The 23,822-nt window shown below is 36.4% G+C and overlaps 3 non-coding genes across 3 annotated transcripts; 2 read left to right on the plus strand and 1 right to left on the minus strand.

Moving 5' to 3' along the window:
* Nucleotides 1-1,331: 1,331 nt before the first annotated feature.
* LOC121226700 (small nucleolar RNA R71) lies at nucleotides 1,332-1,437 on the minus strand. Its single transcript, XR_005924420.1, has one exon. It is a non-coding gene; the product is annotated as a small nucleolar RNA R71 (small nucleolar RNA).
* A 9,303-nt stretch (nucleotides 1,438-10,740) lies between these two features.
* LOC121225262 (small nucleolar RNA R71) lies at nucleotides 10,741-10,845 on the plus strand. The gene has a single exon (XR_005923155.1). It is a non-coding gene; the product is annotated as a small nucleolar RNA R71 (small nucleolar RNA).
* Nucleotides 10,846-23,090: 12,245 nt separating this feature from the next.
* Nucleotides 23,091-23,196, plus strand: LOC121226559 (small nucleolar RNA R71). The gene has a single exon (XR_005924332.1). It is a non-coding gene; the product is annotated as a small nucleolar RNA R71 (small nucleolar RNA).
* The last annotated feature ends 626 nt before the right edge of the window (nucleotides 23,197-23,822 follow it).

The following is a 23,822-nucleotide window of genomic DNA, read 5'->3' on the forward strand; positions in this document are numbered from 1 at the left end:
ATGTGCTTATGTAAAGGAGCAAAAGTCCCTGTCTAAGAATAGATTTGGCATAATTAAGCGGAGTTGATCGAACGGCTAGAAATAGGGTTACGAGATTTTGCCGGGTTATGGTGAAACCTAATATGGGAGTCTATAGATCAATTTACTGCTTCCCTAGGGGTTTTAATGAAGAAAGAGATTTCGATTAATTCAACTGAGGGTTAGACGTTATTAGTCTCGAAAGAGATAATAATATAGGTTAGGGAGTCTCACGGATCAAGTCAAGTGAATAAATCGTCTGGTTCAGAGTCAGATAACAAGTGAAATCTAGGTGGATTCCTCCTTGGGTGTCGTCTTTATCAATTACTTTTCTTCAAGTCTTTTTCCAAATTTTCTCTCTGCTTTAGTTTAATTAGTTAATTACTTTAGTTAATTAGTTTAATAAACAGCCCTCTTTATTTCTAGGTTAAATAATAAAAAAGATAGTTATTATTAGTACTTTTGGTTCCCTTGGGTACGATATCCCGGTCTTGCTATTACTATACTATTGTTCGATAGGTGCGCTTGCCTTTTCGTCGTGATAATAGTTAGTCTAGGTTTGATCTTTATTACAAATATTTATTACTTGTTACGAATCACGCGATCAAGATTTTGGCATCATTGTCGGGGAACTAAAATATTAGGAACGCTAAATTTTTATTACTTTAGCTATTTATTTTTCTTGCAATTTAATTTAATTTTATTATTTATTAATTTACTTTTTCCTTCTCTTGTCAGGTTTTTATAATTTATGACTAGAAGAAACCCATCAGGACCATTACTTTTTGACGAAGAAATCGATCGCACAGTTCGTAGAAACCAAAGAGAAATAAGGCGCATCTTAAGATACATAGAGAATGAGCAAGAAGACGATACTCAACCTCCAACCGACAAGATGGCTGAAAACCAAGACAATCAGCTACCTCCTGCAATTGCGGCTAATCAAAATCCTGCTCCACGTACTATGTATGATTATGCTAAACCTTCTCGAATAGGAACTAAATCTAGCATAGTTAGACCTGCTATAGCTGCAAATACTTTTGAATTAAAACCTAACACTATTTAGATGATACAACAGTTTGTTCAGTTTGATGGTTTGCAGGGTGAAGATCCCAACGCACACTTAGCAAATTTTCTAGAATTTTGTGATACATTTAAAATCAATGGCGTTTCTGATGATGCCATTCGTCTTCGGTTATTTCCTTTTTCATAAGAAACAAAGCTAAACAGTGGTTGAAATCGTTACCACAAGGGTTAATTACTACTTGGGAACAAATTTCTACTAAAATATTTTTCGCCGGCTAAAACGGCTAAATTACATAATGATATCTCTTCTTTTATGCAAATGGATTTAGAAACACTTTACGATGCATGGGAGAGATACAAGGACTTACTGAGAAGGTACCCTCACCATGGGTTACCGCTTTGGCTGCAAGTACAAATATTCCACAATGGTCTGAATCCCTCGACTTGGCAAATGGTTGACACATGTAACACCCCGAATTTGGGCCTAGAAGTATTGGGCCTTGAGTGTGGGTCCGTAAGGAGGTTTTATATAGGCATTTAATTGTGCAATGAAATGGCACAATTAAATGTCCGCTTTGGTGGTTAATGGCCCTGAGAAGTGTTAGAGAAATCTTGGGTTCAAACTTGGGCTCTAGCAAAAAATTTGGTATTAAGTGAAAAAAAACCTAGATGCTTGGATGAGGGTTTTTAAATTATTGTGTTAAATAGATGACACAAGGAAGCTTGTAGTTTAGTGGTTGTGGCGTCATTAAGGTTGTATGAAAGCCTGGGTTCAAGCCTTGGCTCTTGCAATTTATTTTGGGTTTTTTAAAGGGAACCTAGACTTTGGCCTTTAGACCTTATAATTAATTGGGGATAAAATATGACACAAAAAGCCTTGTGGCTTAGTGGCAAGTAGCGTGTGGAGCATCTGAGGGGAGGCATGGGTTCGAATCCCATGGTAAGCAAAGAGCATTTATTTTGCTAACAGGGGGCTGCAAGAGTTGGTGTTGAATTTAAACTCTAATGTTGGAGGGATTCCACATCAGGAAGCTAATATAAGAGTGGTTGTGAAGCTGGCTTTAAATAGAGGGAACCATGAGGAGAGTAAATGTACCTTTCTTGGCTGATCCCTTTCGCTATATGGCGTGCTCGTTTGGGTTGGGTGTCGGCTAAGAGTGCTCGGAATGTGGATTAACTCCAGTCCCCTATCAGGTGTGTATTTCTTACTACTCTAGCTGTAGGATGGCTACTTCGGGCCGCGATGGGTCGAAAGGGGTCATGTGGGCCTAATGGGCCTACAGGCCCAATTGGATAAGTTGTTTGATTGTGTAGTAAATATTGGGCTAGGCTAGGTGAATCTAATATTTGTGGCTAGATTTGGGCTAAAAGGGCCACACGAGCGTGTGGGCCCATTTGGGCCGAGAATAGGCTTTAGGCCCATTCGTATTGTTATCCCTGTTTAGAATACTTTAGTTTACTAAAATTACCGAAATACGCTTAGTTTGTAAAAATACTGAAATACCCTCGATTTGTAAAATTACTAAAATACCTAAAATTACCAAAGTACCCCCGATTTATAGAATTACCGTTTTACCCCCGATTTACATAATTACCGTTTTACCCCTGATTTACATAATTATCATTTTACCCTCGACTTATAGAATTACCGTTTTACCCTCAATTTACAGAATTCCCGTTTTACCCTCGGTTTACAAAACTACTATTTTACCCTTGATTTACAGAATTACTATTTTACCCTCGATTTACAAAATTACTAAAATACCCTTAGTTTGTAAAATTACCAAAATACCCTTAGTTTGTAAAATTACCAAAATACCCTTGGTTTGTGAAATTACCGAAATACCCTCAATTTGTAAAATTACTAAAATACCCCTGATTTACAAAGTTACAGAAATACCCTTGACTTTCTAAAAATTATAGAAATACCATTGGTTTACAAAATTACTGAAATACCCGTAGTTTGTAGATTTACCAAAACACCCTTGTAGGATGAAATGACTAAAATACCCCTATTAGGTAAAAAGACCGTAAAGCTCCTGTAGGGTAAAGTGACCGTAATACCCCTGTATGGTAAAATGACGAATATGCCCTTATGTTCCGTATGACTGATGTGCTTAGGATTTACATATATTGATATTGGAATAGTTGGGTTTGAGTGACAGGTGGTGGTTATCGTAGGTGATTAATTATGGAAACGTTTCAACTTCAACCCGTAACAGGTGTGTACTGACCCTCGTAATAGCTTAGATTAATATTTGCTGAAAAGCCGAAAGCTTCATATTTTAGTGATTCAGGAATTAATATTTAGATCTATTTTCTACGCACGTTTCAGTTGGATTCACAACGGATATGGGGTAGGAAGGTATTTGGAACGTTCTTCAACGAGTAGATCTCTTGGTAAGTATTCGAACCTTCTTTCCATTTGTATCTTGTGGTTTAAGGAAAGCTGAAAACCCCTCTGTCGACTAAGGCTAAAAGGGTTTTTGGTGTTATTTGGTTTGTTGGTGCTAGTGAGGATTAAAGGCTACCGATCGAGGAGTGTGTAAAAAGCTTGGATCATCGGAGTGACTAAATCTAGTCATCAACTTCGGCAAAGGTATGAACCCAAGGGCCATTGTGGATGGTGGCCGAATGTGTAAGTGATGATAATAGGTAGTTTTCGATTTGGTTTAATAATAACATGGTCTAATCTATAAGTGGTTGATTATAGGAGAAATCGCATAGGAGATCTCATCAAGGAATATCGCAAATCAGGTGTGTAACGAACCCTTTTTCATAGCTTAAAGTGATAAATGCCGAAAAGCCGAAACGCCAAAATTCTGGCATTTCGAGGACTTATGAGCAAGCGAACACTTACTAGTTAGTTAGAATCGATGAGATGATGATCGGGAACAATGGAAACGGTAAGGACGTATTTTTGGCGTTCACGGTAAGTTGGGCCTCGAGGGGCTGAAATAGGGCCCAATAGGCTTTCGAGCCCATTTGGGTAAAATTGGTAGAAAACGGAAATCTGTTAAATTGCCTGTTAAAACTATTAATACTATTATGGATATAGGCTAAATGGGCCTAGATGACAAAATCGGCTAAGTAGGGCCTATTAGGGGTTTTAGGCCCAATAACTCGGTTTCGTTAAAAGTGGGCTAGAAACGCGGTTAGACAAATGAATAGTTAGTAACTAATGATGAAAATGGAAAAATCCCTAATTTTCGGTAAAATTATATAATTACCCTTATAATATGAAAATGACCGTTTTGCCCCTAGGTAAAAATGACCATTATACCCCTAGGGTTTATATATGAACTTAATGCATGGGATTTTGATAAACATGATATGTATGATATGCACATGACATGTATGATATGCACATGATATGTATGATATGCACATGAGATGTTCGTAAATGCATTGGGTTGGGTTTTTATATGGATGGAGGAAGTGCAAAAGGGCTTATGCCCCAGTTATTAAAGGGCTTATGCCCCAGTTATGATAAAGGGCTTATGCCCCAGTTATGATGAAGGGCTTATGCCCCAGTTATGATAAAGGGCTTATGCCCCAGTTATAAAAAGGGCTTTTGCCCCAGTTATTAAAAGAGGCTAGGCCTCTAGTTATATGATAAAGCAGCTATGCTGCCAGTGGAGAGTTATGGCGGGGTGGGTCGAGTTAATCCCACATGGTGTGTTGGTTGGTACGGGTGGAGAGTAGCGGATGGTGGGTTGAGTAGTCTCCCCAATTGGGCTTGCATTCTTTCATTGACATTATATGTGATATTGAAATGGGCCTATGGGCCATACCGTTTACAGTAAAGGCTTCGGCCCAGTAATATGAAATTTGAAAAGGCTTCGGCCCAGTGTTATAACATATGAAATATGAAATGGGCTATGGCCCAGTACATGTTTGAGATTGGATTTGGGCTCAGACCCAACAGGCTGTCATTGTTTTGGGCTCTGAAAGGGGCTTGTTGCACACTGAGTTTCCAAACTCACCCCCCTTTCCTTAACCTTGCAGGTGAGCTTAGATGTGGGGACTTGGGCCGGAGGGGATTCAGAGTAGCCACGGTGATCATTTTTTGGCTTTTAAACAAGAGTTGGTTTTCATTAAATTTCCTTTAATTATTATTTATTTTTGGGTTGTAATAAGGCCATTTTAACTTTCCTTTTATTTCTTTTCGGGATTATTTTAATTTTAATAACTTCAAACCTGGTTGATAATTATTCAAATGGGCTAGACTTAGGACGTGTTTTCAAAACGATACTTGTTTTCAAAAGAGTTCAACACCATGATCAATTGATTTATCAAAGTCGTTCACTTAAACAAATTTAAACTCGATATAACAAAGTGTGGCTATGGTTGTGGGCATGTCTAGGATTGGATCCAATCAAAGAGCTTGGTACTTAAGCAGCCTTCATGGCTCAACTCCTCTGTCTCGGATACCTACCTAGTGCCCAGCTTCCATACACCTTGTTAACTCAACAAAATATATGGTTTTTAAAACACTAAAACGGAACGTGGGTTTTCAATTCCAATGTGGCACGTCAGATTCGGCCATAACGTCTGGGCTGGGTTTGGGGTGTTACACGCAACTGTTGGCAGAACCATCAACAACAAAACACCTGAAGAGGCTTATGAATTCATTCAAGAAATGTCACTGAATAAGTATCAGTGGCAAGTCATGAGGACTAAGCCAACAAAAATAGCCGGCATTTATGACGACGACTCAGTTACTATGCTGTCAAATCAGGTAGAACTTCTCAATAAAAAGATTGATGGTTTACTTGGTTCTACACAAGTACATCCAGTAATGAGGTATGACTCCAGTGGAGGAGGTGTGCATACAGAATATCAATCCTTCAATCCCAAAAATGAAGAGGAACAAGTCAACTATATGGGTAATAATAATTTTAGATCTCAAAACAACCTATACAGTAATACTTATAATGCAGGTTGGAGGAACCACCCAAATTTTCCCTGGGGAGGTCAAATGAATCAAAAGCCACAAAATCCTTAAGGTTTTCAACATCCACCTTACCAACAAGAGAATAAACCGAACTTTGAGGAGATGCTCTCAAAATTCATATCAATGTTAGAAACCCGTTTCCAAAATACCGAGACAACACTTAAGAATCAATAAGCATCGATCCAAGGGCTCTAAACTCAGATAGGCCAGCTATCCAAACTAATCTCCGAATGACCACAAGGTAGCTTACCAAGTAATACTGAACCTAACCCAAGGGAACACCTCAACGCAATTAGTACTCAAGATGATGAAGGAGTCGTTGAGCCTGAACCAGAACCATGGCAAGAAATAGTGGTAAGCAAAGGGAGAGATGAGGTAGATCAAAATGCAAACAAACTAGTGACTGTCAAATATAAACCTCGTGCGCCATACCTTAACGTGACAAGGAAAGACCGCTCAGACGAACAATTAGGTAAATTCCTCAAACTTGTAAAAAAATTACATATTAACTTACCGTTTATTGAAGCTTTGTCGCAGATGCCAAATGCAATGCAATTTTTAAAAAAGCTTTTAGTAAATAAGCGGAAGTTGGACGAAGCATCACATGTGGAGCTAAATGCAATCTGCTCAGATATTCTACAGAATAAGCTACCCCACAAATTGAAAGATCCAGGGAGTTTTACAATTTCTTGTTTAATTGGTAGTTTAGATATAAGTCATGCATTAGCTGATTTAGGGGCTAGTATTAACGTCATGCCTTACAAAATGTTTAAGCAACTAGGTCTTGGGAAACCTAAACAAACTAGGATGAGCATTCAATTGGCAGATAAAACTATAAGATTCCCTAGGGGTATTATTGAAGATGTACTCGTTAAAGTAGATAAGTTCATATTCCCCGTTGATTTCATTGTTCTAGATATAGAGGAGGATGATAGCACCACTTTGATTTTAGGAAAGCCCTTTCTAGCAACTGCGAAAACAATTATTGATGTTGGCATAGGTGAGCTTACACTTTGTGTGGGAGACGAACCGATCACCCTTCAAGCTCGTAATTCTGGCATCACATCGAACATTGAAGGTAATATTCCACACCAATCTACTAAAACTGACAATATGATTTTGCAGAAATTAAGCTTCGAAGAAGTTCACGAGCCATGTTCCAGAAGTGATAGAGGACACATTCATGAAGAATGAAGTCTACGGATAGAGGAGCTAGACGAATGGCGAGCACATGAATCGAGAACATATGATAAACCGAAACTACACCAAAACAAGCTCGATACCTCTCCTAATCAACTTAAGGTTGGTGATAATACTGCAGATCCCCACATTGTCACTACCACACCAAATGAGGAAATCCCTCTTACGGTACTCAGTATTTTCCCATTCAGTACGGTGGAGGTGAGTCACCCCAAGTTTGGCACTTTTAAGGTAAACAACACCCGATTAAAACCCTATTTTGATGAGATTGATAGCATGAGTGAGGAGTATAAACTCCTCGAACCACCCTGACCATTCACTAGAGAGGTAAGTCAAGCTTAGACTATAAATAAGCGCTTATTGGGAGGCAACCCGAGCACTAACATATTTTGATTTCTTTATTTTTAATTTCTAACACTTTAAATCATTAACTTTATCTTTGAATTGCAAAGTTTTTTAGTACACACGGCCAGGAACATGGGCGTCCCTAAAGCCGTGGCCAAACAGGGGAAGAGACGAGGCCTTTCCTCTAGAACTTTTCTGGAGTACAGAACCACACGTCGAGAATTACTTGAAGGAAGCCAGACGATCCATCCCAAAAGTCGGAGCTACTCCAAGACTAAAGATCTCTCTCAGAATTCCTTCAGGGGTTTTAGAGTTTTCTTTATGGTTTGTTATTTTCATAATTTTGAGATGTAATCTTATTTTATTATGAACTAAACCCCTTAGATACCTAAGGGGGTTGAAACCTATGATGGATCTTGTTATTATTATCTGAACTGTATGATAAATATTGATTTGTTTTTAATTATGTGTTCTTAATGTTGAGTTAATATTCCGGGCATTGATTCATTATTTGATGTGCTTATGCAGAGGAGCAAAAGTCCCTATCTAAGAGTAGATTTGGCATAATTAAGTAGAGTTGATCAAACACCTAGAAATAGGGTTATGAGATTTTACCTGATTAGGGTGAAACCTAATATGGGAGTCCATAGATCGATTTACTGCTTCCCTAGGGGTTTTAATTAAGAAAGAGATTTCGATTAATTCAACTAAGGGTTATACGTTATTAGCCTCGAAAGAGATAATAATATAGGTTAGGGAGTCTTACGGATTAAGTCAAGTGAATAAATTGTCTGGTTCAGAGTCAGATAACAAGTGAAATCTAGGTGGATTCCTCCTTGGGTGTCGTCTTTATCAATTACTTTTCTTCAAGTCTTTTTCCAAATTTTCTCTTTGCTTTAGTTTAATTAGTTAATTAGTTTAGTTAATTAGTTTAATAAACAACCCCTCTTTATTTCTAGGTTAAATAATAAAAAGATAGTTATTACTAGTACTTTTGGTTCCCTTGGGTACGATATCCCGGTCTTGCCATTACTATACTATTGTTCAATAGGTGCGCTTACCTTTTCATCGTGATAATAGTTAGTCTAGGTTTGATCTTCATTATAAATATTTATTGCTTGTTACGAATCATGCGATAAATAAATAATTCCAGCGTCTAGGAGTTTAATTACCTCATCTTTAACAACTTTCTTCATGTTGGGGTTCAGTCGTCTTTGGGCTTGCACGCATGGTTTATATTCATCTTCCATTAAAATTTTGTGGATGCAAAAAGAAGGGCTGATCCCTTTAATATTAGAAATTTTCCAAGCTATGGCCCTTTTATGCTCTCTTAATACTTGGAGTAATTCCTCTTTCTCCTTGGGTTGCAAGTTGGATGCAATAATTATCGATAATGTAGAATTATTTCCAAGGAATGCATATTCCAAGTGATTCAGCAATTGTTTAAGTTCCAGTTTGGGAGGTTCTTCAATAGAGGGTTTTTACTTAAGTTCATCATTTACCTTAATTCCCTCATATTCTGCTAGTTTTGGGGAGGTTTCATTGGATTTTAGTTCGGTTCTTATCTCAAAATCATCATCCACCCCCTTTCCTTGGCCAAGACACAGTTCCATCGTGTCCTTATGTACGATTTCCTGAAAAGAATCTTGAGTAGCATGATCAATAGAGTGGATAAAATAACATGAGTCATCCTGTTCCCTAAAAAATCTCATGGCATCATAAATTTTAAAAATAATCTCTTCGTCACCTACTCTAAGTACCAATTTACCATCACCCATATCAATTCCAGCCCTAGCAGTGGCTAAAAATGGCCGACCTAAGATTAAAGGCACCTTAACATCTTCATCCATGTCAAGCACAACGAAATCAACATGGAATATAAATTTATCTACTTTTACAAGTACGTCCTCTATAATTCCCCTAGGATATTTAACAGATCTATCATCTAATTGAATACTCATCCTAGTGGGTTTAGGTTCCCTAAGACCAAGTTGTTTAAACATTTTATATGGCATCAAATTAATGCTGACACCTAAATCAGCTAGTGCTTTATCAACATTCAAACTACCAATTAAACAGGGAATAGTAAAACTTCTGGATCTTTCAGTTTGGTTGGCAGTTTATTTTAGAGTATGGCTGAGCACTCCTCATTAAGTTCCACTGTAGATAAGTCTTCAAACTTCCTTTTGTTTTTTAGAAGCTTCTTTAAAAATTTTGTATATGTAGGCATCTGCAATATAACTTCAACAAAAGGTAAGTTAATATGCAGTTGTTTAAAAAGTTCAAGAAATTTACCGAATTGTGCATCCATGCGGTCTTTCTTCAACTTTGCTGGGTATGAGATTGGTGGTTTATATTCTTTTGGCATTAGATTGTCATTGTTTTCTGGTTCGACCTCCTTTCTGTCAGCTTCTTGTGGTGGCTTCTTTTCAGATTCAACTAACACTTTCCCACTCCTTAGTGTAACTGCTTTCACGTGCTCTTTTGGGTTGGGTTCAGTGTTACTAGGTTGACTTCCTGGTGGTCGTTTAGAAATTAGTTTGGCGAGCTATCCTATCTGAGTTTCGAGCCTTTGAATCGACGCTTGTTGATTCTTAAGTGCTGTCTCGGTATGCTAAAAATGAGTTCCTGACACGAGATGAATTTTGTTAGCATCTTCTCAAGGTTCAGCTTTTTCTCTTGCTGGTAGGGTGGTTGTTGGAAGCCTGGAGGTAGTGGTCTCTGATTCCCTTGGCCTCCCCATGAGAAATTTGGGTGGTTCCTCCAACCTGCATTGTAAGTATTACTAGAAGGATTATTTTGAGATTGAGGATTATTACCCATGTAATTTCACTGCTCGTTCTCTATGTTGTGGCCATAGGGTGGGTATTCTGAATTGCTTGATCCACCTCCACTTGCACTGCATTACTGGTGAACCTGTGAAGAACCAAGAAAACTGTCAAATTTTTTTATTCAAAAGTTCTACTTGATTAGAGCGCATAGTGACCGAATCGACGTTAAAAGTGCAGACTATTTTCGTTGGCTTTGTCCTCATGACTTGCCACTAATAATTATTTAGTGACATCTTTTTTATAAATTCATAAGCATCCTCAAGTGTCTTATTATTGATAGTTTCACCAGGGGCTGCGTCGATCATCTGTCGAGTCGAAGGATTCAGGCCATTGTGAAACGTTTGAACCTGTAGCTAGAGTGGTAACCCACGGTGAGGGAAACTTTTCAACAAATCCTTGTATCTCACCCATGCATCGTAGAGTGTTTCTAAATCATCTGCATAAAAGAGGAGATATTATTATGTAATTTTTCTGTTTTAGCCGGCGAAAAATATTTTAATAAAAACTTTTCGGTCATTTGTTCCCAAGTAGTTATTGACCCTTGCGGTAATGAGTTCAACTATTGTTTAGCCTTATTCCTCAACGAAAAGGGAAACAACCGAAGGTGAATGACATCATCAGAAATGCCATTGATTTTAAAAGTGTTGCAAAACTCTAAGAAATTTGCCAAGTGAGCGTTGGGATCCTCGTCCTGCAAACCATCAAACTGAACAAACTGTTGGATCATTTGGATGGTGTTAGGTTTTAGTCCAAAATTATTTGCAGCAACAGTAGGCCTAACTATGCTCAATTCAGTTCTTGTTAAAGAAGGTTTAGCATAATCATACATAGTACATGGAGCAGGATTTTGATTAGCAGCAATCACAAGAGGTAGCGAATTTTCTTGGTTCTCAGCCATCTCCTCAGTTGTGGTTGAAGTATCGTCCTCTTGCTCTTCCTCTGTGTATCGTAAGCTTGGCCTTATTTCTCTTCAGTTTCTACGAACTGTGCAATCGATCTCACTATCAAACAGTAATGGTCCCGACGGGTTTCTTCTAGTCATACACTATAAATACCTGCCAGGAACGAATAAAAGAAAAATTAGAAAAGAAAATAAAAATTTAAATTGCAAATAAAGTAGAATGGCTAAAGTAATAAAAATTGAGTGTTCCTAATATCCTAGTTCCCGGGTAACGGCACCAAAAACTTGATACGTGATATTCGTGATAGGTTTTAAAAATTTATAATTAATCGTTCTTGAAACTAACTATTATCATGATGAAGGCAAGTGTACCTATCGAACAGTAGTATAGCTTTAGCAAGACCGGATTGTCGAAGCCAAAAGAACCAAGAGTACTAGTAATTACTTTCTTTTTATTATCTAGCCTAAAAATTAAGGGATTTGTTTATCTAAACTAATAACTAACTAAGAGTGCATAGAGAGAAATTGGGTAAAAGCTTTTGGGAAAATTTGATTGATTAAGACAATACCCAATGAAAAATCCACCTAGACTTCACTTGTTATTTGACTCTGAATCAGACGATTTATTCATTTGACTTGATCCATAGAAATCCCTAAGTTATATTATTATCTCTCTCAAGACTAATAACGTCTAACCCTAGGTTGATTAATTGAAATCTCTTTCTAATTAATGTCCTAGTGTTGCATTAACTCGATATATGGATCCCCTTATTAGGTTTCACCCTAATCAGGAAAAATCTTATCACCTTATCTCTAGGCGTGCAATCAACTCCGCTTAATTACGACAAATTTACTCTTAGACAGGGTCTTTTCCTCCTCTGAATAAGAGCATTAACTTGAATCAATATCCTGGAATATTAAAACAAGACTTAAGAACACATAATTAAGAACAAGTCAAATATTTATCATATAATTCAGATAAAAATAACAAGATCTGTCTTAGGTTTCATTCCCCTTAGGTATTTAGAAGGTTTAGTTCATAATTATAAAAGAAAACATGTCAGAAGAATAATGAATACAAAACATAAAGAAAACCCAAAAAACCCCCGAATGGAAATTGAAGGGAGATCTTCAGTCTTTACGATGAATCTGGCTTCTAAGATGGACCAATAGGCTTCCCTTGAGTAATTCCTTTCCTCTTACTCATCGTCCCCCTTTTAAGGGCCTCTTCCAGTGTTTAAATAGGCTTTAGAATGCCTAAGAGCCCTCAAAAGTGGCCTTTTTCCAATAGGGCTATACTTGGGCTCGGCAGAGACACGCCCGTGTGTGATTACTCCAGCCCGTGGTCAAGGTTGTTGAATAGGAACGGGCGTGTAGTCTACCTGTGTAAGTCATGCTTCGATCCTACCAAATGGACACGACCGTATGACACTCCCGTGTGAGGAAGTCCAGGTCATGTTGATTTCCCACGTGGGTCTATTTTCTCCATTTTCGGCCCGTTTCTCGCTCTTTTCACTCTTCTATGCTCACCTAAGTATAAAACATGAAATTAAAAGATTAGGAGCATTGAATTCACCAAATCTAAAAAGAAACCATCCATAAATGTGCTAAGCATGTGATAAAAATATGGATAAATTACGGTTTATCAAACGAGGATATTAAACATCTAGTCAGAATTCTAGAATTGAAAGAATTTGTTATTTTGGTTTATAGAGCTTACAAAGCCGATGAACTTAGCAAAGAAAAGAGAAAAGTAGATTTAGAGGCTAGAGACTCGAGAAAAAGGTCGATGAATAAGCCATATCAAATTTCGTCAAAGAAATTTAGAGATTTTTTCACTTGTCCAAATGTTTCAATTGGGTATTTGAGCAAAGATCGTGGAAAACAATTTTCAAGTCCTAAAGCTCAAGTTACCTCAGTGTCGAGTGTTGGCAGTGTGAGAAATTATAGACCTGAATGTCAGCAATGTGGAAGACAACATTTTGGTGATTGTAGAATGAATAATCGGGCTTGTTTTAAATGTGGTTCACAAGATCATTTCATACGGGATTTCCCAAAATTAGCTAAGAAATATAAGATTCAGAATGCAATATCGAGTAACACAATTGCCAGGGTTGGCCACTATTATTTTCGCATTAAAATTTGGCATCATCATTTGTACGGTGAAAAGTGTCACATTTTTACTGATCACAAGAGCTTGAAGTATATAATGACCTAGAAAGATTTGAATTTACAACAACAAAGATGGCTCGAGCTGCTTAAAGACAATGATTTAGTAATTGATTATCAACTAGGAAAAGCAAAAGTAGTCGCAGATTCTTTGAGTAGAAAACCTCTGTTTGCATTGAAAGCGATGAATACTCAACTAACTTTGTTCGATGATGGTTCAATTCTAGCAGAGTTGAAAGTTAAACAAGTTTTTCTTCAGCAAATTTGCAAAGCTCAAAAGAGTGATACCGAATTACAAATTAAAAGAATCCAATGTGAATTGATTAATGATTCAGACTATCAGATCGGATCCGATGATTGTTTAATGTTCCAAGGTAGAATTTGTGTACCAAAGAATTCCAAACTTATTCAGAAAATTTTACACGAAGCATATTGTGATTTTTTATCTGTTCACCTGGGGAGTACCAAAATGTACAATGATTTGAAACAATTATATTGTTGGTCGAGTATGAAACGAAACATTTCAGAATTTGTATTGAGATGTTTAGTTTGTCAAAAAGTCAAAGCCAAACATCAAGTACCTTCGGGATTGATACAACCTGTGATGATACCAGAATAGAAATGGGATAGAGTTACGATGGATTTTGTATCAGGATTACCCCTGTCTCTAAAGAAGAAAGATGTTATTTGTGTTTTCATTGATTAACTGACTAAATCTGCACATTTCATTCCGGTACGTACTGACTATTCGCTTGATAAATGAGCTGAATTTTACATATCTGAGATCGTTAGATTGCACCAGGTGCCAATTTCGATTATTTTGGATAGAGATCCGAGGTTTACATCACTCTTTTAGAAGAAATTGCAAGAAACTTTGGGTACGAGGTTGAATTTTAGTACAACATTTCATCTGCAAACCAATGGTCAGTCTAAGAGAGTAATTCAGATTCTCGAAGATATGCTTCGTTGTTGTGTGTTGGAATTCGAAGGCAATTGGGAAAAATATTTGTCGTTGGTTGAATTTGTGTATAATAACAGCTTTTAATCGAGCATAAATATGGCACCGTACGAAGCTTTGTATGATCACAAAATGCCGAACTCCATGGTATGAGAAAAATATTCACGGGGTTGATTTAATTCGAGAGACTGAAGAAAACGTGAAAGTAATTACGCAATAGTCTGAAAGCGGCTTCAGATCGACAGAAATCGCATGTGGATTTGAAACGAAAAGACATTGAATTTCAGATTGGTGACAAAGTATTCTTGAAAGTATCTCTATGGAAGAAAATACTTCGATTTGGTCGCAAAGGCAAATTGAGTTCGTGTTTCATCAGGCTGTATGAGATCATTGACAGAATAGGGCTGGTGGCATATCGACTAGCTTTACTGACTGAGTTAGAGAAAATTCATAATATGTTTCATGTGTCGATTTTGTGTCGATATAGATCAGATCCTTCGTATGAAATTTTGTTCGAAAGACATTGAAATTCAACCTGATATGACATACAAGGAAGAACTGATCAGAATTTTAGCTCGAGAGGTTAAAGTGTTGAGAAATAAACACAAAGCTTTGGTGAAAGTCTTATGGCAATGGCATGGTATTGAGGAAGCCATGTGGGAGCCCAAAGAAACTATGAGAAAACAGTACCCAACCCTATTCACTGGTAAGATTTTTGGGGATAAAAATCCCTAAGGGGAGAGAGTTGTAACAACCCATTTTTAGTCAAATCAAAATAGTAGTTTCGGGACCACAAAATCAAAGTCAAAATAATTATTTTATTATTATTTTAATTTTTACATCATGATAATATGTTTGTGTGAAAATTTCGTTGAGAAATTTTATCGTTTGATTAGTTAATTTGATAAAAAGGACTAAATCGTGTAAAGTGAAAAATTGGAGTTCTATAAACTAAAAGGGTTTATTAGCTATGAAATTAAATAGTGGAGGTCATTATGTTGTAATTAGACCATTTGAAATATAATTGGACTAGTATGGACAAGTATTAAGTTATTTTTATGTTTTATAGCCAAGGTTAATTTTGGTATTTAGAAATTAAGTTAAAATAAATAAAACAAAATAAAATCTTCACCTAACGTCATCATCTTCAACCAATTTTAAAGAGAAGAAAGCCATTCTTTTAAGTTTCCATTTGGCCATGGTTTAATAGCTCATTAAGGTATGATTTTTGTCCCGTTTTTAATGATTTCTATGTTTTTAAGATCGTTGCAACTAGGTCTAGCTAGCCCAGGGACTAATTTGTAAAATTATTAAAGGTTTAGGATGTTCCCATTGGTGAATATGTATGATTTTTGAAGTTTCTTGATAGATTATGGATGCTTGTTGTGAATTATTCAAGTTTTGTTATGTGATTTTAGTAAAAATGTAAATTAGGGATTAAATTGTGAAATGTGGAAAATTAGTGGTTAAAATGTGAAATAAATGGAAAATATGGGCTTCTAAGGACCTATTTGTAATTTTGCTAGCATGTATTAGTATTTAATTGCATTAATTTGTGATTTTATGAAATAAGGACTAAATTGTAAAAGATGTGAAACATTAGGGGAAATTGTGTAAAAATACCTTAAAGTGAATTTTGGACTAAATTGAATAGAGAGATGATTTAAAAATTTAATTTTGATTATATATAGATTATGAAAAGCAAAACTCGGATCTAGATAGAGGGAAAAACAAAGTTTTCGATTAATCGACTAGTTTAGCCCTTTTTACGTTCGAGGTAAGTTTGTATGTAATAAGTTTCATTATAAATGTATTTTAAATGCTTTGATATTGCATAAACTATGAATATGAGACTATGGACATGTTCGACAATGTTTCAACGACGATTCAACATTGGAAATCCTGGTTGAACCTTAGGAATAGATTAGGATACGAATGACATATCATTAGGAGTTATTGTGATTATGTGATCTGGGTGCTGATCCTGTACGTCCTACCAGTAGCTGAGTATACCGGCATGTGTTGTGGTTACTTGACAGCTTGTGTGGGCAACACGGTGTAACTACGTCTTGAGCTACACCTTGTGTGAGCAGGCCTGTTAATAGTTCGAGAGTGAGCTTATTTGTGATATGAGATAGCTTCGGCTAGACATGTGGCACTTCGGGTGCGAGTTACATTGTTTCGGCTTCGGGCCATGATATTGGTACTTAGTGTGCGAGAGTTTTGAATATCTGACTTTTATTCCTAATGGTTCAACGGGAAAAGATTATATTTCGAGGTCGAAAACAATGATATGGATCAGCTCATGTACTTGTGATAAGTTTGGCAAGTAAGTGATAATCGATAAGTTAATTGTAAAGTAAGTATGCTGATGAATTTATTCATGATATCAATAATCATGGTAATGTGTGAATTGTTAAATTGAATGTATTATTTATGTTATTTAAATTGTGATTGAATTGGTAATTATACTTATTTTCATACAAGCTTACTAAGCTATAAAGCTTACTTTATTTTTTTTTGTGTTTTTATAGTGAAAGCAAGCTAGATCGGATTCAGGGATTGTCAGAGATTTCATCACACTATCCTACTATCACTTTGGTACTTTTTGAGCTTATTTTTTTTGAGTATATGGCATGTATGGGGACTTTGGTCATTTTGGTTTATAAGTTGACGATGAATGTAGCCATTTGAATTGGCTTGTAAATGTTATAAGTTTGGTTTTGTATATTGCCATAAAAGTTGGCTTATTTTGGGTGATTGAATCATGTATATATATATGTGTATATGGCTTGTGTGATGTTTTGAATGTTGGATATGTGCTGCTTGTGAATAATTAGTATTATGGATAGCAAATGGTTGAATTATGAATATTGGTATGCTAGTGAATCTAGGTATTAATGCGCATTTGAGTTTGGTATGAATTTAGATGGCATATTCTGGTATTGATATGTTTTGTATTGGTTGGTGTTGGAAATACTGTGGAATATGCTTAAGATAGGTTGATTGAATGCCTATTATATGCTATGTTTTGTGCCATTTGAATTTGGTATAGGTGTGCATAAGTTTGGGTGGCAAATTGGCTTTGTAAATAGCCTATTTTTGTCCACAAGGGCAGAGACACGGGTCTGTGTCTCAGTCATGTGAGATACACGGTCATGTACACGACTGTGTGTCCCCTGGTGTTGAAATTAAAAACAAGTCAGTATGCTCTACACGGCCTCACACAGGAGCGTGTGACTTGGCCATGTGGCATAAGTCAGTATACCCTACAGGTTTGGCACGGCCTGGCACACGGGCATGTATGGACATTTTAAGAGCACACTGGCTAGCCATACGGGCATGTGTGTTGGCCGTGTGACCTAAGTCAGAGAGTTACACGGGGTCAGACATGGGCTGGGACACAGCCATGTTCTCCTATTTCGAATGTCCACACGACCTATGACACGGGCGTGTCTGTTGGTAGTGTGAGACACGTGGCCGGGCCACACGGGCATGTGTCCCCTGTTTTTGAGAAAGTTTCTTTAGTGTTCCAAAAATTTCCAAAGTTATCAGTTTAGTTCCAAACCACTCCCAATGCATGTTTAAGGCCTCGTAGGCTCGTATTAAGGACAATATATTTTAGATGATTGATGATTGCTTGTAATGTGAAAATGTATGCAAAATGAATTTGTAATTAATATATAAGTCCGGTAATGCTCCGTAATCCTATTCCGACATTGAATACAAGTAAGGGGTGTTATATCGAAGATATGCTAATCAGGAAAATTTTCATTAATTGGAACAAGAGAAGGGGTTACCTCATTTTGTTCCAACCTTAACAAATGATCAGCTACTTAGTTTTTAACACCCTTTTTGACTTGGATTTCAAGGTCAAATTCTTAGAGTAACTGTATCCATCGAATTAACCTTGGTTTAACATATTTTTTCGTGAGTAAGCACTTAATGGCAGCATGGTCAGTAAATACTGTAATTTAGTACCTGCTAGTTAATCTAACATCTGATCTATGAAAAGCAACAAAAAAAGATCCTTTTGAGTGGCTTTGTCCAACTTTCTGTAGTAAATACAGATTTTCGAACTCATGGTAGCTCTCGTCGGGATTAACTCATTACGTTTATTCTTGGAAATTGTATGAACTATATGAGATTTGGTAGATAATTTCCACATCTAACCGTTTGATCACTTCATTCCGTACTACCTCTTTCTTGATAGGATTAAATCTCCTTTGCCCATCAATTCAAGCTCACTCACCTTCTTCTAGAATAATCTTGTGCATATAGAAGGAAGGTTTATACCTCGAATGTCAGCCATGGTCCAACCAATTGCCTTTTTAAATTTCTATAAAACAACAATCAGTTGCTCCTCTTAGTGTTTTGATAATTCTGCTGAAACAATCGCAGGCAAGGTAGAATAGTTACCTAAATAAACATATTTCAAATGGGAAAGAAGTACTTTTAGTTCGATTTTAGGTGGTTCCCCAATTGACAACTTGGATTGCATAAATTCTCGAACTTCCAATTATAGCAGTTCAAACTGTGCTGGTTGAACATAACTCCTCAGAGTGGCTTCCATCAAAGCCAAACCTTCATAACCTTTTTGATCTCCCAATGGTTCAAACCCTAAGGTGTTCTCTAATGGGTCTTTTTCAAATATGATTTCCCATTCCATAGAAACCAAGGTTTCTAATTCTTCCATCACTGAACATTCCTCCATCGGATTGGGAAATTTCATTGCCTTTATAATGTGAAATGTTACATGATTGTCTTGAACTCTCATTGTGAGTTCTCCTTGTTGCACATCTATTAACGTTCTTCTCATAGCTAGGAAAGATTTACCAAGGATGATTGGTACTTCATTATTTGCTTCAAAATCTAACACAATGAAATCAATAGGAAAAATAAACTTATCAACTCTTACCTAAACATTCTTGATCTTTCCTTCAGGATATGCTAATGATCGATCCACTAGTTGAAGTGCCATAGTAGTGGGTCTTACTTCACCTATTCCCAAAAACTTGAAAATAGATTTGGGCATAAAGTTGATGCTTGCTCCTAAGTCACAAAAAGCTTTACCATAATAAAATTCTCTGATATTACAGGGTATAGTAAAGCTTCTAGGGTCCTTCAGTTTCGGAGGTAGCTTATTTTGTAGGAATGCACTACACTCCTTAGTTAAGGCTACTGTCTCACACTCACTAATTCTTTTTGTAATATCCTGATTTTGGGCCTAGTCGGAATAGCGGTTTCATGACCAAAAAATCCGAGATAGAAATAATTATTTTATGATTATTTTGAGGTCTATGATATGATTTCATGATTGTGTGAAAATTTCGTGAAGAAATTTTATGCATAAAGTGCTTAAATTGAAATTAGGGACTAAATCGAGTAATTTGTAAAACTTGCATTCTAGAAGTTTCTAGTATGAAATTGTTTTGAAATATTAATTAGGAGGTCTTAAATAGTAATTTTACCAATTTCTAAGTCTATGGATAAAAATTGGACATGGATGGAATTTTTGGAAAGTTTAGTAGTAAGGGCATTTTGGTCATTTAGGGGTAAAATGAATTAAAATACAAAATTAAAAGCCAATTTTGCTCATCTTCAACCCCATGGCCGAATATAGCAAGGAGAAACCATGGCTAGGGTTTTTCAAGCTTCCAAGCTCGATTAGCAAGGAAAACTAAAATTCGGGCTAAAATGGGGAAAATACCAAGTTGTGGACGAAATGGTAAAAGTAGCCATTTTCGCATACGAGGTAAGTTCATATCTAAATGTTGGTAACATAGTTATTATTTTAAATGTTTTAATGTTATTTAAATGATATGATAATTATTATGAAATATTATACTGTGATAATTGTTTGTTAATATGTCAAATTATGTGATATACTTGGAAAATGTGAAATACTACCGAGTATCGGTAACGACATTCCGTAGAAGATGGTTGAGACACATGATTGGGAAAAAGGTCCCGTTGAACCTTAGGAATGGATTAGGATACAAGTGACATGTCACTAGGATATTTGGGCATCCGAACTCGTTGAGTTGAGTCCGAGTTCACTTATGGATGCGAATGTCCGAACTGGTTGAGTTGAGTCTGAGTTCGAGAGATGTAACTAGGCATCCAAGCTAGTTGAGTTGAGTCCGAGTTCACTTATGGATGAAAACACCCGAGCTCGTTGAGTTGAGTTCGAGTTCACTTATGGGCGGGTTACATGGTAGCTTGGCTACATATGTGGCACTTATGTGCAAACTTTCCATGTATCCAAATTATATTCCGATGTGTTCAACGGGTAAAATTCTACTCAAATGGAGGAATACTCGAGATGAAAGGGACATATTGGTAAGTGTTGTGAAATGAATACTTTGAACAGGTATGTACTTAACCCTCGGGTTGAAAACTCGATATAACAACAATATGGTAAGATGATAAATGAAAATGTGATATGAATGTCTCGGTGATGATTATGCAAATGATGTTTTATGTTTGCGTATATAGTTGTGTTACTTGCTATTTGTATGTGAGCTTACTAAGAATTTATGCTTACTCCCTCCTTTTCATTCCTTGTAGTGTTGACATGCCAGCTCGTAAATCGGGAACGGTCGGAGGCACACTCACACTATCTGTATACCATCTTGGCATAATGGCTTGTATATTTTGAGTATTGCATGTATAGCATTATAATCATTTTGTATATATGGTCTTATGATATGGTTATTGAGTGGTATGGAAATGCTTGGTAATGATTAGCCATTGGAATGGCTATTCATGATCATATTTGGTGTTATGTATGCTAAATTGCTAGCTAATCCATGGAAACCATGAAATCGGTAAAATTTACCATAACATAGATTCAGACAGCAACAGTGATGTGAGTTTGAAAAATCATTAAAAATAGTAGAGATACAATTAGATGATGAATAAAATATGTAATTGAATAATTATGAGTCTATTTTCATATGGATGGAACAAAACAGGTATATGAGTTATATTTTATGAGATGTTTAAATTTTTGTGAAACAGGTCCAGAGCAATTTTTGGATCCCCTATTCTGACTTTGGAAATTCACCATAAATTGTTAAAAGATAATTATAAGTCATGATTATGTGTACAGATTCCTTATTTAGTCTAGTTTTATTAGAAACAAACGGCATAGTCATTGAAACTCTGTACAAGGAGATATCTGATTCGTAATACACAGAGGTCAGAGCAGTCGAACCCTGAAACAGGGGAGACTTTAACTAATAAACTGTACTAATTTGCTAGACAAAAAATTCTAGAAAAAAATTAGTAAATAGATATATGAGTCTAGTTTTAGGGAAAATTTATGGAATTGGATTTCAAGTTTTGGAACTTGATATATGAATTTTTAAGCGAATATGACGCAGATTGCTAGCTTGACTGAAAATTTTAAAAATAAATTGTTTGAGCTGTTTAAGTAATGAATTAAGTCTGTTAACACCTCGTGTTCGACTCCAGCGAAGGTCTCGGGTACGGGGCATTACACTTTTCTTCTTGGATAGAATATCCTTCATAAACTTCACATAGTTGGGCATTTGCTCTAAAGCCTCCACCAAAGGGGTGTTGATATGAAGTTGCTTTAGAACATCCAAGAATTTCTTATATTGCACCTCATGTTTCTGCTTATGCTGCTAGAGTCTTTAAGGATATGGAGGTGATGGAACTTTAGGTTGAGTCAGACAAATTTTCTATGGAGGCAAATCTACAAAAGAAAGTGTTATCTTATCAGGATGCACTAGTTTAGATTTTACCTCATCAGATTTCTCAGCATTGGGCATTTCTGGTGGAGAAACTTCAACCGTTCGTTGATTTTCCTCCTTCTCAGTAGGCTCATCTTCAACCACAATCTGCTTGGGTTCCAAAATCTTACCACTTCGTAACGCAACTACCTTAGAATGTTCCTTACCAAAATTCTTTGGATTTTCTGTATCGCTTGTTAAGGCTCTTTGTGGTATATTACAAAGCTCAATAGCTAACTGACCCATCTAGTTCTCTAGATTTTTTAGTGTTCCTGGTTGACTTTGGATTAAGGTATTGTTTTTTGCCATGTACACCTTTGACAAGTCCTCCAAACTATTTGATGATTCAGCTTGATGTGGTTTTAAAGGTTGTTGGTTAAACGCTTGAGATTGGTCGAGTTTATGTTTCATGTAGGTGTTGTTCGGTCCATTTCCTTGGTTACTTCAAGAAAAATTCAGATGATTACACTACAAAGGATTATAGAAGTTGGACTATGGTCCTTGTCCACTTCTATTTTGAGACTGATTCCTTACATAACAAATAGACTCAGGGTTTGACGGGAAATTCTCGAAAGAATAGTCATCCCCACAATATATTTAAGAAACAACATCATATTGACTTGGTGATTGAGCTACAAAATTATTAGAACCATTAGCGGTAAATTATTTTAACATTATGGAAATAGAAGATACCTGAGCTAAGAGTGATGTCAGTGTGTCGACTTTGTGAACTCCAACTACTCATCTTCTTGAAGTTTCTTGATTTTTTGGCCATTGATAATTGTTTCTAGCGATCCTCGTAATGATCTCCTAAGCCTCATTATAAGACTTAAACAAAATTGCACCATTCATAAAAGCATCTGCCATCAATCTTGTGTGTGCATTAAGACCATTATAAAACATCTCTAGCTGGATACAATGCAGAATCTCATGATGAGGACACTTACGATGTAACTCCTTGAATCTTCCCTACGCCTCGTACAAGGATTCATCATCCAATTGTGAAAAAGTGGTTGTCTTATTTTGCAACTTGGTATTTTTACTCAGTGGAAAATAGTTAACCAAAAACCTTTCTTCTAATTCCTGCCATGTAGATAGTGAACTTGGTGGCAACGAATTCAACCATGCTCGTGCTCGATCTCGCAACGTGTATGGATATAGCTTGAACCTCAATACGTCTTCATTAACACCAATTATTTGAAATGAGTCACTCACTTCCATGAATAATTGAAGGTGAAGATATGGATCTTCTGTAGGCATACCATTGAACTAGCCCACTATTTGAAACATTTGAAACATCACCAGTTTCAATTCGAATTGCGGTGCCTCAGTATCTGTCCTCCTAATTCCCAGATTTATTTCATTGAAAGATGGCACAACGTATTATCTTATGACATGATCTCTATCATTAGCAGTAAGTATTGGATTGTGTACATGATCGGCTCTATTCCCTTGTCCATCATTTTAATTTCCAAGGTCCATCTCGGCTTGTCTTTGATCTAATGTTTCATGTCTTTTTTGTCTAAATGTTCACTCGATCTCAGGGTCTACAGGTAATAAATCGATAATTCGATCTATGCTTATAAAAAATTAAAAAGAAATCACAAAAAATAAAGAATAAAGAATAAATTAGTAAGGTTAGGAGTTAGATAAAAAC

The sequence above is a fragment of the Gossypium hirsutum genome, chromosome A03, assembly GCF_007990345.1.
Source record: "Gossypium hirsutum isolate 1008001.06 chromosome A03, Gossypium_hirsutum_v2.1, whole genome shotgun sequence".
Lineage (NCBI taxonomy): Eukaryota > Viridiplantae > Streptophyta > Magnoliopsida > Malvales > Malvaceae > Gossypium > Gossypium hirsutum.